This window comes from Equus asinus, unplaced genomic scaffold (assembly GCF_041296235.1).
Source record: "Equus asinus isolate D_3611 breed Donkey unplaced genomic scaffold, EquAss-T2T_v2 contig_583, whole genome shotgun sequence".
Classification (NCBI taxonomy): domain Eukaryota; kingdom Metazoa; phylum Chordata; class Mammalia; order Perissodactyla; family Equidae; genus Equus; species Equus asinus.
The window spans coordinates 191718-207332 of NW_027225275.1; the positions used below are offsets into that span (position 1 = coordinate 191718).

The 15615-nt window shown below is 38.2% G+C and overlaps 1 pseudogene; it reads right to left on the bottom strand.

Annotated features, from left to right (window-relative positions):
* Positions 1-397: 397 nt before the first annotated feature.
* Positions 398-15615, bottom strand: part of LOC139044072 (sodium/hydrogen exchanger 9B2-like) — a 52077-nt pseudogene continuing 36859 nt past the window's right edge.

The following is a 15615-nucleotide window of genomic DNA, read 5'->3' on the forward strand; positions in this document are numbered from 1 at the left end:
GAGGGGCAGAAATGGAGAAGAGGCAGATTAACAGGGAAAGCGAGGGGAGAAACTGATGAGAGATTACAATGTATTTAAAAAGAAAAGAGGATCCAAAAACAACTCAAGGCATGAGAGGCTAGGTGGCCACGCATCATAAAACTGTGGCGGCAACAGTCACTCAGAGCGAGCTGTTGGCCAGCAGAACGCCACACCGAACTCGGTCTTTCCCCTGTTAATCTGATATCGTGGTAGTACATTAAAGAGTATTTCTCCCCACACAGATTAAGATAATGATGGAGTGTTTGAAGCAAAAAGAAGAAGATAGAGAAATCAGGCTAGAAATGTAGAACATTACCACCTACATGGAAAGGGTAATGGCTGAAAATGCTGTTTAAAGAAATAACCACACTTTAAGTTCTGTTACATTTTAAGCTTAAATATTATATATTTCAATATCTATCTTGATAAAAGCAGCCTCTGGTACAGCTTTCTAATCATATATTTAGCATTCTCTCTTTTCACCTCTAAACTTCTTCAGAGGGCTCTCCTCGAACTTCTCCATCATTATTTTGATGTGCAGCTTTCTGGAGAAGCCTGGGGCCCAGCAAACCAATGAGGAGACTTCCAATTGGGGCTGTGATGAGGATGGACAAAAATGCCACTGTCAACACATCCATTCCATATTCTTCTAATTGTTTCTCTCCATGTGACCTTGCTGTGTCCAAGGCCACGGATCCTATTGCAGCCTGTAAAAGTTTAATGGTAAAGTTGGACACAGGCATATAAGACAGGCACATAGAAAAAAGGTGAATTATTTTATCATTTGCAAAAACAAACTGCTTGTTCTTTTGTTCAACTAAGAAAGTTCTTTCTTTCAAAGTGTACTGCAATTGGTTTTGGTATTCTGAAAATTCTCCTGCCCTGGCATGGGGAAGGGATGGTGATTCATATGTACTTAGTTGCAGAAGGCAGGGTTACAAAAATATCAGGCAAATATATTTCAAAACACAAGGTAAATACAGCCTCATGATATAATTGACTATAAGACGATTCTGTATACTAAATTCCTTATGAGTAAAGAAAGTCACTGGTCATCTCACTCTTTTATCTTCAGGAATCTGGAATTAAAAAAGAACAAGATGAAAAAGTGCAGTGAGCCCTGTGGCCGAGTGGTTAAGTTTGCATATTCCACTTCAGCGGCTGAGAGTTTTGCTAGTTTGGGGGTGGACATGGTACCGCTCATCAGGCCATGCTGAGGCGGCGTCCCACATAGCGCAACCAGAGGCACTCACAACTAGAATGCACAACTGTGTACTGAGGGGCTTTGGGGAGAAGAAGAAGAAGAAAAAAGAAGATTGGCAGCAGATGTTAGCTCAGATACCAATCTTTTAAAAAAAGTTTAGTGATACTTACTGGAAGATGGCAAAGTTTTAAATGAAAAAACATAAGAATATGTATTGCTATAGAGCTAAACTAATTGTTAAACATAAAGAAACCTGAAAGTGGTAGGCACTGTCAAAACTTGAAGGTAATCTTATTAGGTATTTGGTGAACTCTTTGCCTTAGGTCTTGGTGAAATGTTTTATTTAAAATTTGTCTACTGGGAAGTATTATGAAAACCTTCATTTTCTTTTAGAGGCAAAATGCCATATTAGTGCACTTGGGAAAATAATATATTAATCAATCTGGTTATTCCCTTATTCCACAAAACACAACAATGTTGTCCTCTAGGACAATGAATCAGAAGAGAGAATGCTGGTGTGGATGAGACACAATGGCAGAGACTACTAATTGCCCACAAATATCTGAATGCCCCTTTTCCCTTCTAAACTAGAACTCCTGAGTGTTAGCTGGTCACATTGCTGTCCAAACCAAGACTTTTTTTCATCCTTCTTTGCAACTAGATGAAGCTATATATCTAAGTTCTGGCCACTGAGAGGTGAGCAGAAGTGATAAATGCTACTTTTGGATTGTTCCCTGAAGAGAAATGGACACTTGCACATCATTCTTTTTCCCCTTCCCCCTGATGAGAAATGGTGAACTGATGGAAGGCACATGCTGAGGACAGTGTCACCCTGCCAGCTCTGGAGTGTCCATGCTGGACTGCTGGTGGGAGAGAAGGAAAAATCTATCTCACTTAGTCCCTGTATGTGAGGGCTCTTTGTTATTTCAGGTTCCTTGTACCATAACTAATTCAACATTTCAAGAATTCTTGGCAAGAACTGCACTCATTACAATGTATATTTCTCTTTCAGTTCTCCGTTGTGTGTGTATGTTTTGAGGTTTGTAGGTATGCTGATTTAAAATATATTGTGATTTAAAATATATTTCTTACAGCAGGTCATGGACCAAAAAGTTTGAAGAACACTAATATGGAAAAAAGCATACAAGAAAGTCTTGTTTCTTAGGCAGTGGCAAAAGAAGAAAAAAGAAAATTCCATACAATACTTGCTTCACAGTACATACATTATTCACCACATCCAAGATAATTTCTCCTTATTATAAATTTGCTTTGACAGCAGGAAAGTGCTGTCTTTCAAATTTTAACCTTTAGAAACAAATCTTTCAAACCAAAGCTACTAGAGTAATTATTTTGATAGTTACCTAATAAAGTTACCAGAAGTAGTGTAGAAGCTGGAGACACTGAGGGAGAAACTATTCCACTTATTGTACCATATAAACCTCACAGTATTCTTAGCCATTATGTCCCAGACATCTTTCAAAGTCTGATGAAAAAAAAACTTCTCTGGGATAATGCCCAAACCTATAGCCACACCAAATCTGGCATATAGTTACAGAGCATACACAACCCTCAAAGTTTCCTAAATTAAAAATATCTGATTTTCATCTCATGAAATAGAAATTTACATATTTAAATAATTGCAAAATAATCAAGGATGCAACAGTTAGATCTTGTTTGCTATAATTAGTCTGAAAATATACAATACAATCAGGGCTATTTGCAACAAATGATAATCTATACAGTTCTAATTTAATTAGCAATTATAGGTATTCTACCAAATGCATGGTCAATAATTTCAAGCACCTGTTAGTGCCTTGTTAGAGTGCACAAATTTTGGGTCATGTGATTGAGACAACTGACAGGAAGTACAGCTAGTTTGAAAAATTTAATATTAACTAATAATCTAGGAAATCAATAAAGCATTTTCTGAGTTGTTTCTCAATAAATCTTTCTCCATTATATATAAAGACCGAGGTTGAGCATAACTGATCATCAATCATATTGACAGTGAAGTATTTCCAAACACTAACATGGGCCGCGCTATTTCTGTTTCACTCTCTTCTTAGAAGACATCAAAACGAAAAATCTCTAGGTGATTCAGAGAGCTCTGACTGATGAAAATTCAAACTCTTCCCTCCCTCTACTACTGCTTTCTAGTAACATAGGGATTTATTGGATTTTCAGTTGTACCCTGGAGATCTAAAGAAATTTAAATGAGCCATCATATTAAAGGAATCAGCATACCAAAAATAAAACTTTTAGAGTAGATTAGTAAAAATTCTTTTCATAAATCAAACTTTAGTTACTTTTGTTCACCAAATTTGGACAAGCCCTCTTATTCAAAATTTTAAGGGATCATATTGAAATAGGAGTTAAGATCCATCATTACCTGGACTGTGGCCTTTGGAAGCCATGCAAATGAAATAAATATCTTTTCCTTTATGTTAAAACCAGCAAAACACACCATCAGAAATGTAGTCAAAATTCGTATCAGTACTGCAATACCCAGGGTGGCAACACAAAGGCCTGTAAGAAATACTCAATTTTTAGACATAACGAAATACTGGGGAAGAAATGGAATCTCCTGATTATTGATTCAAAATTCTATCAACAGAAATAATCTAAAAACATTAAAAAATTAAAAAGACAAAAATGATTAGGCATAATTTGTCAAAACATCAATATTAAGGATCAATCAGACCATTTGTTTAAAAGAAGGTATTTGCCCTAAATTAAAGCCAGAAATTAACTAAATATATTTGAATTTCCACAAAGGAGATTTGAATGTTATTTATCTTATGCTTTATAGCAAGAACCACACTTTTTCCCATGTGTTTATTTAACAAGAATTTATTAAACTATAACTACGCATAACAGAATTTGGACTAGGTTCTGATACCCAAACACGCATAACGTACAGACTTTGCCTCCATGAACTCCAAAGTCAGAGGAAGACAGAAACATAAAGAACCAAAAGGTGAGTGCAGTGTAAATATACCGGTAAGAGGGCGCAGAAGAGAAAAAACTTAATATTTTCATCAAAGTGGTTGAGAATTCTTTACAGAGGATAAGACCAGAGGTGATATTCAAAATATTTATCAGCAAGTATGGAGGCAATCAGGCAGTCAGAAGAGAGCTGGCTGGGCACTGACCAGTCAGAATAGACACTGGCTTCTACACCTGTTTCCCCATACTGGTGTGTGCACTGACTGCCCATCACCCTGGCTGATGTGTACAGCTACTTCGTTCAGTCCTTCAGAATCCTTTGCTGATAAAGGTAAGTTCATTCTGATTTGCAAAATAAGAGATTGTGACTAGGGCAAGGCAAGCTACCGGACCTGAGAAAGGCAAAGCTAAGGTGAGTACTAGGTAATAGGGTGGTTTTTGAAAAAGTAACATTTGTTGAGTGCTTGCTCTGTGCTAGGTTCTGTATTAAGCTTTAAATGCATCTCTTTACTTAGTCTTTACAACCTGTGGAGTAATTATTCTCACTTTACAGTTGAAAAAAAATGAAGATCAGAAAGGATAAATAACTTTCTCAAGTTCAAGAGGCTGGTAAAACACCAGACAGACATTGCTTGATGCTCTATTGTGAATCTGCAACATGGTTTCTTTATGAAAAGGTTCTGTGGCTCTTTATTGGAGGGTATTTTTCCCAGCGTGGTAGATTTTCAAAAGTATTTGTTGCCTTAAGTACAAGATACAAAAGGGACGATCCCATTCCCAGGAGGGAGCAGTCTGGGGAGGATGATGAGGAAGCCTTGGACACACTGAGCCTCAAGTTTTGTGGGATTTACAAGTGGTGATGTCCAAGCAGCAACTGGCTATGTTGAATTCGAGATAAAGATTTTGCAATTACATAGTTTATAATCGAAGCCACTGAGTGTAGCTGAGCTCAGAGAAATGATACCCAGCGTGAAGTGTAGAAATCTTTTGAAAGAACTTGGAGGAAGAGCAGCACTTAAGCCATATATAGTGTAAAGGAAGACTCAGAGGGCACTGGAAAATGTAAAAATTCAACGTAAAAAGTGTTGTAAAGAGGTCAATAGCGTCCAATGCTGCTGAGAGATCAAGTCAAGTCAAGACTAACACGTATTTCGTGTATCCAGCAATACGACCGTGGTGAGGGCGGGGCTGGTTGTGGAATGGGGCAGAAGCTGGGCTGAAATGTTCTGAGGGAGGGCATGAGAGTTGAAATGGAAAAGGGGGACACAGTTACCTCTTTAGAAAAGTTTGAAAAGAGGAAGAGAGAGAGAGAGTGGTAGGTGAGGGGGGAAGTGAAATGAAGAAGGGATATATATATATATATGTATATATATTTATTCAAATTTTGACTGTGGTAAAATACACGTAAAATTTACCATCTTAACAATTTTTAAGTGTACAGTTCAGCAGCATTAAGTTAAACACTCACATTTTTGTGCAACCAATCTCCAGAACATTTTCATCTTGCAAAGCTGAAACTCTACACCCATTAAACAGCAAGTCCCCATTTCCCCGCCTAAACCCTGGCAGCCACCGCTCTCCTTTCTGTCCTTATGAATTTGACTCCTCTGGATGCCTCACAGGAGTGGGATCATGCGGGATTTGTCTTTCTGTAACTGGCTTATCTTACCCAGTGTAATGTCCTCAGGTTCATCTATGTTGTCACATGCGTCAGAATAGAAAGATACTATTTTAAGATAGGAGAGATTAAAATCTGTTTCAATTCTGCAGAAGAGAAAGCTGTGACAAGGATATCTGAAGATGTGTCAGAAAAAGGGGAGACTCTGTGTGAGATCTAGAAGGAGGTGGCAGGGATGGGATCCCTAGTATGGACGGAATAATACTGTGATGCAAGAAAAGAAGGAAATAATGAGTACAGGTCTTTCTTGATGTACGATGGGGTTACATCCTGATAAACCAATCATAAGTTGAAAGTCAACTTTAAGTCAAAATATTGTAAGTCAAAAATACACTTTGGGCTGGCCTGGTGGCATAGTGGTTAAGTTCGCACCTGCCGCTTCAGCAGCCCAGGGTTCCCAGGCTTGGATCCCAGGTGTGGACCTAGCACCGCTCTCAAGTCATGCCGTGGCGGTATCCCACATACAAATTAGAAGAAGACTGGCACAGGTGTTAGCTCAGCGACAATCTTCCTCAAGCAAAAAGAGGAAGATTGGCAACAGATGTTAGCTCAGGGCCAATCTTCCTCACCAAAAGAAAGAAAGAAAGAAAGAAAAAGAAAAAAATGCATTTAATACACCTAACCTACCAAATATCATACCTTAGCCTAGCCTACCTTAAATGTACTAGGAACACTTACATTAGCCTACAGTTAGGCAATCATCCAATACAAAGCCTATTTGATAATAAAATGTTCACTATCTTATGTAATTTCTTGAATACTTACTGAAACTGAGAAACAGAAAGGGTAGAAGTGTATGGGTCGTTTGCCCTCATGATCCTGTGGTGACTAGAGCTGCAGCTCACTGGCGGCTGCCCAGCATCTCGAGAAAGGATCATATGGCATATCGCTAGCCGGGGAAAAGATCAAAATTCAAAATTCGAAGTATGGTTTCTAATGACTGCATATCACTTTCATACCATGGTAAAGTCAAAAAATCCTAAGTCAAACCATCGTCAGTCGGGGACCATCTGTATACGTGTACAAATTAATTTTTGAGTATGGTACTAAAAGTCAACAGTTTTAATATGATGGCTTTTGAATGTATGAATGAATAAAAGAATGAATGAACAAACATTTCTATCCCATGGATACATATTATAGAACTGCCTAATTATCTTTAAAATTCTGGCCCTTGATCAGGACAAGCCTAGATGAACATTCTTATCGTTGGAAAAAAATTTTAAGGCCTGCATTTTCTTGATAGTAGTTAAGAGCGACACTTTTCTTTACAAGCAACAATATTGAAGGCATAAAATTTACTGTCTTAGATTGACAAACATTCTTTTCTAACCAACTGCTTAAAAGATCAGTATTAACTTTTTATATAATTGTGACAATGGGAACCACCAAATATAAACCTACTACAGATACTACAACTGAATATAAAAAGTTGATTTTAGCAAAAACACTACTTTGAAATTCTCACCCACAGTTTCTGGTCTGAGAGATGCAATAGATACCTCTGCTCCAATCAGTCCAAAGAGAAGGGGCTGGAAGATATCCCAGGCCACTGCAATAATCTTTTCAACCTCTGCCTAAAAGAAACACACATACACATACAGGGATTTTTATTATGTGAAGTTAGAAGATCTAAGAATTTTACTAATTTGAAATCTGAGTCAATTTGACCTGAGATAGGCTTTATCTATGTGGCATCTATAAATAAGAAGGTAGCTAGAATACAGCAAAAAATTGCATAAAGATACTTCTAACAGTTAAGGTATTACATAAGGTGCGTTGGTGTTGGTTTGCAAAAGGATGTTAACTATAAAGAATCTCATCAAGTCATCTCAGGAGGACTTCGACTTCTGAATACATGATGTGTGTGTCCATAATACTTAGTATTACTTTATAGTTAATTTTCACTCAACAATATGATTAAAAGATCTTGTAATATTTATACATATATCTAGAAATGCACCTTATTGCTGCATAATAATGTATGATATGGAAGTACCATAGTTTATTCAACCATTTCTTTATTAATAGACCTTTAAGTTGTTTCCAATTTTATTTTATTATAAAAGAATACTGTTTATGACTATCTCAAATCATGCACAAAAATAAAATTCCGGTATAGTGAAGTGCTGTGCCAGTTATTAACTTACTGCCCCTCGGCTCCAAATCCTCCTTTCAATTGTTGCTCTGCAGAAGATGGAGCCAGGGGCTGGCCCAGTGGCCGAGTAGTTAAGTTCGCGCGCTCTGCTTTGGCGGCCGCGGGTTTCGCCAGTTCGATTTCTGGATGTGGACGTGGCGCTGCTCAACAAGCCATGCTGGGGTGGCATCCCGCATGCCACAACTGGAAGGACCCACAACTAAAAACACACAACTATGTACCGGGGGGCTTGGGAAAAATAAAATCTCAAAAAAAAAAAAAAAAGAAGATGGAGCTGGACCCTTTTAAGTCTTTCCCCTTTGCTAGCTGGACCATATTAAATTTTGCCACTAGAGGGCGCCCAAGAGCTACTCCAAGAGGAAGGCGCTCGTCTGGTTCGGTGGCTCCTCCTAGCAGGATGCTTCCGCACCGGGTCCTGCAGCCCGGGTGGCTTCTCCAGAGCCAGGCTCCTAGGGTGTATGGCGGCCAGCAGCACTCAGCGGTCAGCAGCTGCCCCCAGCCTCCTCCTCGGGTGATTTCATAGCCAACTGCCCTGGGCAACATACCACCCCATACACCTTTAGAGGGTAGATTTCCAGCAACTTCTGCAGGCAGGGTACCATGGTGACTTCTCTGCCATCCAGTGAACCAAGGCTCTAACAAGGCTTGGATTCTCAGCCCTGGGTGCCGAAGTAGGTGGGGTGGGGTGGGGAGGTGGAAGCGGATGCTGCATCTCAGCCCTAGGGGTTTATAGCTGCTATTCCTATATTCTTTAGGGGCCTCTTTACATCTTACAAGACAATCCCTAGTATGGTTAATAATAAGCTTTCCCTATTCCAGTTACTATATGGTTTCTCATTCCTTCTAAGACCCTAATTGATATAAGTACTAACTTTATGACACACAATACAAAAACCCTTGGAAAAGATTGACATAATTGACTAGAATAAAACGAAAATATTTTGTGGCAAAAGAAACCATAAAAAAGGATAGGTGACAAACCAGGGGAAAATATCTGTACCATGTGTAACAGAATAAGGAGCAATATCCAATCAATAAGAAAAAGACATAGAACCTAATCGAAAAATGGGCAAGGCATACACACAAGTAATTTGTACCAGAAGAAACACAAGGGCCAAAAAACATGAGATACTAAAACTCAGTAATCAGAGAAACACAAATTAAAATGATATACCATATATTTTTTTGGGGGGGGAGCCATCATATTGGAAAAAAACACTAAAAAGTTTTAATAATGTCTAGTATTTATAAGACTGTAAGGAAACTAAGCAATTGGTAGGAGAGCAAATTGATAATGCTTTTTTTGTAGGGCAATTTAGCAGTACCCTTAACAGTGTCTAAGAATTTACATTTAACAGATTTTTTCAATCAACTAATAAGAATCTATGTTTTTGAACGACATTTTAACATTTTTTTACCATTTTTACACATCTAAGGATCTATACTTTCATTTACGTACTCAGCAGTTTGACAAAGGAGGATTACCTCGTTTCCCTATTTTCTTAATTTTTGTTATTTCTGGTATGTTTATTAAGGTGAAGATTCTATTTCCTCTTAGTTTATAAATGTTTAAAGACACCGTATATGAGGGGTTGGTTGATTTATTTATATAGTTCTATTCCTATATCATTATAAAGTTATGTTTTCACATCGTAAGGAATCAGATCATGACTGAGGTTCAAATTCTGCCACACACCAACTGCAAGCCACTCGCCTCTCAGCACCTAATTTTCCTCATTTGTAAAATGAGAGGTTTACATTAGATAACGTCCAAGATCCTTTATCACTTAATGACAGTGAATCGTCTGCCAAACTAAGGTCCAGATGCCACCCTTCTACATATCTTTAAATTTTACTTTTTAATTTAGTTTTTAGAGTATATCATAGCTAAAGTTCAGACTTTAGCTGATATCCATAGTTGTAAAGAACAAAAATCAACTCTATTAATTTTAGGTTACTTAGCCTTCTGTTGCCATGACTAATGGCTTAACAGAAGTCCTCGAAAGTATTTCATGTACTGAGAACTCCAATGAAGGCAGAGGCATATTGAGTTTTCTCTATCAAATTGTTTTTATTTCTAAACTTGGACAAAGGCCACAATTTGGTTTTTTTTTTTTTTCTCGCTGAGGAAGATTCGCCCTGAGCCAACATCAGTTGCCAGTCTTCCTCTATTTTGTATGTGAGCTGCTGTCACAGCATGGCCACTGATAGACAAGTGGTGTACATCTGTGCCTGGGAACTGAACCCAGACCACCAAAGCGGAGCATGCTGAACTTAATCACTAGACCACCAGGGCTGGCCCCACGATTTGGTTTTTGATTGTAATACTGTAGACTAATTTAATATCAGACATGGCCCTATATATTGTAAAACTTAAAGATGAGAGAGGAGCCACAATGTACCTTCTTGTGGGTTTTTTTGTAACTTCAAAACTAAAATGAATCTGTTTATAAAGAAAATAGAGGGGCTGGCCCCGTGGTGTGGTAGTTAAGTTTGGCACACTCCACTTTGGTGGCCCAGGTTTGCAGGTTCAGATCCCAGGCGTGGACCTACACCATTCATCAGCCATGCTGTGGTGGTGACCCACATACAAAGTAGAGGAAGACTGGTGCAGATGTTAGCTCAGTGACAATCTTCCCCAAGCAAAAATAAAAAGAAGAAGATTGGCAATGGATATTAGCTCAGGGTGAATCTTCCTCAGGAAAAAAAAAAGAAAGAAAAAGGAGTCATCAAATAGGCTAAGTACAAAAGAAGACATGAGTTCAGAGGAATGAAGACTGTGGTGTCCACTGAAAGTTAAGGCCACTTTACCTATCTGTATGCACCATTAGTAAGAATCTTCAACAATGGAAATCACTTTCCATTATGGACAAAAAGAGAAAGTTAAGAGAAACAGAAGTTTCATCATGAGTTAAATATCTACTTAAGCTGACACTTCTCTTCTTAGAGAGAAGATTTCAAGATTCAGAAGATTGAAAATATATCAAGAAAAACATCCTGTAGCTGTTAAAGTCATCAGAAGAAGCACTGCATTTGAAAACAGATGAAAAATATAGATGAAAAAGGCCTTAAAAAAGTGAGTGCATTTGAATACAATAATGGCAAGATTATAAGGAAAACCAAGCAGGAAAGTATGAGATAATGTCAGAAAACTACAGGCGCAAACAAAATTTTATAAAATATTGTAGCTTGTCAAAGCATAATTCAACAACAATATAGCTACAGCACTGAGTTTACAAGTGTTTTATTTCCATTTTCCCACATAATAGCCACAATAATTCTTTAGTGATTATTATTATTTTTTTCAGTGTACAGTTGAGGAAACTGAGTATTAGAGAAGGTAAGTGACTTGCTTGGGATTACACATCTAGACAGTAGAATCTCTGGGACTGGAATCCCAATTTCCATAGATTAAATTTTATGCTCTTTTTATTACATTGTGCTGCTCAGAGATAGTCATAAAAATTATTAGTGTGTTCTGACTAAGCACTTTGCCTTATATAGATTATTTCACTTAATCCTCCACTCTATGAAGTTGTTGCTATTATCATTCCCCACTTGAGAGATATGGAAATCGAAGACTGAGAAGTCAGATACTTTGTACATGGGCATACAGCTACTCAGGTGTAGGGCTGAGCTTAATCCAGGAAGTCTGAGTGCTCAGACCCTATGCTACACCATGGAACAAGGAGGAAAAGCAGTCCAAAACCTGGACTCATTGATTTGGTGCCTCCAGAAGTAGGGACTTGCCTGAGTACTAAATTAGAAAAGATATGGAGAGTGTCTGCCATATAAGTGATTCAATGAAGGTTTTTTTACCCTGTCTTTAGGAAATCATTTTCATATACTCAAACAGTGTGTTTTCATCCTGGCTCTGCCACTTATTAGCTTGGTGACCTTAGGCACTCTATCTACTATCTCTAGGCCTTGGTATCCTCATTTGTAAAATGGGTCTCATATCTACCTCTCAAGGTTATTGCAAAGAATAAATGAGATAACATAGGTAAGATTTCACTAGGAAAGGAATCTTTAAGAAAAAATAAACTGAGGAAAGGTCATAATAAGAGATTGATAGATCGGACCACGTGAAACTATAAGATATTTGTGTGTTAAAAATGAACAATAAAAAAAGGCACAAAGGGCTAATATCGTATATATAATCAGTACATTCAACTTTAGGAGATAATGGACAAAAAACCTATCAAAGAAAAAGAAAAAATACAAATAGCTAAATATATGAAAAAGCATTCAATTTTATTGTTAAGCAAGGAGGCATAAAACAAAAAAAGATACCACTTTTGACTATCAGTAAGGATAAAAATTAAAAACAATAATATTCTAAGGCAGTGTTTCACAAAGTGTGGTCCCCAGGGAAGCAGCATCAGCATCACCTGGTAACTGATCAGAAGTACACATTCTCAGGCCCCACCGTAGTCTAACTAAATCAGAAATTCGGGAGTGGGGTCCACAAGTCCAATTTAACAAGACTTCCAGGTGGTGCTAAAGTTGGATAAACATTATTCTAAGCTGATGACGATGTAATGATATAGGTACCTCACATATTACTGGTGGAAAAGTAAATGGATACAACTCTAGAAAGCAACCAGTTTGGTAATACGTGTCAAAAACCTAAAAATGTTCATGTTATTTGACCCAAAAAATTTAGCATTAAGAATCTGCCCTAAGGAAACGATATTGGATTTCAGCATAATTTAAAATAGCAGAGACTGGTTTTAAAAAGCTTATGGTGCATCCACGTGTGTGTGTGTGTGTGTGTGTGTGTGTGTGTGTAAAGAGACATACATAGGAGATTAACCAGAGGTAAATATGAAAAAAAAAGCTGTCAGTTCTCTCTCCGGGTTTTGGGATTACATTGATCTTCTATGTAATCAGCCAGGCTGCTGGCAATTCAGGCAAAGTTATGGCAAATGCAGAAAAACAGATGATTTGTTTGGTTTATAACGGTCTTTTCTACATGACTCACATCCTCGTTTTCTGAAGAATCGTGTAACCGGAACTGGCCGGGCCCCCTCCCTTGTCTTCTGCGCGAGTGGCTCACGTCCACTTGCGGTGGGCACCCGTCTTCCCCTCGACGTCTGTTGCTAAAACTACTCTTTTATGTTCTATTCCAAATGATATGGTTCCTTTTCACTGTTTATTTTTTATCCTATCATTTATTAATTTACAAACAATCTGAAATTGCAAAGTTTGGAAGTATAATGTTTTTAATACACTTGCTATATGTTATTCGAATAGATGTCGAAACATAAAAACGTGCCCTGCACAATGATGGTATATTCTGGTCACTTTGGAGTCGATAAACCTGAGTTAAATCCCAGTGCCACTTTCTAATTTTGTGACCTTGGACATGTTATTTAAGTCCTTCTGACTTACAGTCTCTATAAAATGTAAATGGTAATATTTTTTCAAAGGTTTTTTTGATGAGAATAAATGAGAATATCCCCTCACTGGCTAGCACAGGGCCATACGGAGTGGCAATAAAAATTGATTAATTCTCTTCCCTCTTTTCACCCATGACAGTATAATATAATGAGTTGGTTGTAATTTTTGAAGACTTTTAAACAAGTGACAACAGAAAGCATTTACCTATAAAATTCAATTTGAAGAAACTTACTACAAGCATATTTGAGAATTTTCCTGTTGAATAAATGAAAGGAAATAAACCAAAATAGTTTACAGAGCTGTTGGCTTTAGGTGGAGAAATTACAAATCATTTTTTCTTTCCTTTTATCTGACTTTTAAAAAATTTTTCAAAGTTCTACAATAAGCATATACCGCTTTCATACTCAGAAATCAAATAAACTTTATTCTAAACAATATTCTCTTTGGTAATTTATTTTTTTAAATGCTAAAAAAGGTTACCATTCAAAAGTGAAGGGACAGTTTGTAAAATGCTAATGTCAGGCAAGCTCCCAGATGCTCGACAAGGGTCACAGTGCACACACAGTGGCATGCCTTCACGGAGTGAAGACTGCGAGCTCTGTCCCGGACAAGGGGGCCAGAGTGCTCCAAGAGCAGTGCGCTGGTCAGCAGCCCAGGCAGGATGGAAGGCACTCAGCAGTGAGCGCTCAGCGAGGAGCCAGGGAGCCGAGATCAGACCCGAGACTGAACAGCAATGTGTGATCACCTGCCTCGGCCTGCAAGGAAAGTGAAGCCACGGAAAAGCAAATTTTGACAAGAGCAAATGTTTACAAGAGATGAGGGATGATAAGAGGACCCAATTTATACTGGGAAGTTTATGTTTTAGCTTTCCTCTTGTCAGATGTTAAGTTACGTGAAATCACAAAGGAGAATTTAATAATACGGGTGCTGCTAAGGAAAAAAAAGTAGACCTGAAATAAGCCTTACAGCCAAGCCTCCCCAGGAGGACGCAGCAGCCCTGGGCCCATGCAGTGCCTGCAGCAGGGCTCTGCAGAGCCTTGCTCCTTGCCTGCAAAGCCCAATCCACTGCGGCCTGCTTTCCTGGGGCCTCAGTCCCTTATCTACACAAGGCTCCAGGCAGCCCCACCAATCCACCCTCCTCTACAGCAAAGGGATGCCCAACTGCACATGTCTTGCCTCCCGAGAGTGAAAGCCTCCAACGGAGTGCCATGTGCCCACAGTGAAGCCCTGCCTCTACAGACCTCTGCAGAGACCGCTCACCTGCAGGGCACTGCACACCCAACCTCAGGACTGATAATCAACATATATTTTTCATGTAGTATTATTTTAAGCTGAATTATTTTCAACAGTTGTCTTTGGTTTTCCCAAATGATATATGTGTATTTAGTTTAGGTCACCCACATCTAATTTCTTCATGAAGCAGAATAGTATATGATCCTCTCAAGTTCAAATCCATAAAAATGTACCTTGAAATTAAATAAATGGCAACCAGCTAATTTCCATAATACACATAAAGGAAATGAATAATTTTAATGATCTTGAAAGTCAGTAAGAAAAACAGACAATCATAAAAAATGGGCACAGGCTTTTGAATAAACTGGCTAGTAAATATATGACAAGATGATTAGCTCCACTTGTAAAGAAATACAAATCAGATCAATAATGAGAAACATTTTTCACCTGTCAGATTAGCAAAATATCTAAAGATTGAAAGTACACAGATCAGAAAAACAGATCCTTTCACAAACTGTTGGTGGGAATATAAATTGGTACTGCTGTTTAAGAGGGCAACTCAAGGGGCTGGCTGCATGGCTGAGTGGTTAAGTTCGTGCACTCTGCTTTGGCGGCCTGGGTTCACCAGTTTGGATCCTGGGCACAGACCTACTACACACCGCTTGTCAGGCCATGTTGTGGCGGCGTCCCACATAGAAGAACTAGAATGACCTACAACTAGGATATACAACTACGTACTGGGGCTTTGGGGAGGAAAAAAAGAGGAAGATTGGCAATAGCTGTTAGCTCAGGGCCAATCTTCCTCACCAAAAAATTTTTAAAAAGCATACGTTAAAAAAAGGGCAAATTGATACTATCAAAAGTATCAATGTGCATACTCTTTCATAGAGAAATCCTATTTCTAGAAATTAATCCTATAGATACACTCAAAGATATGCTATATTTTGTTGATTTTAAGAAACACACTTTTTC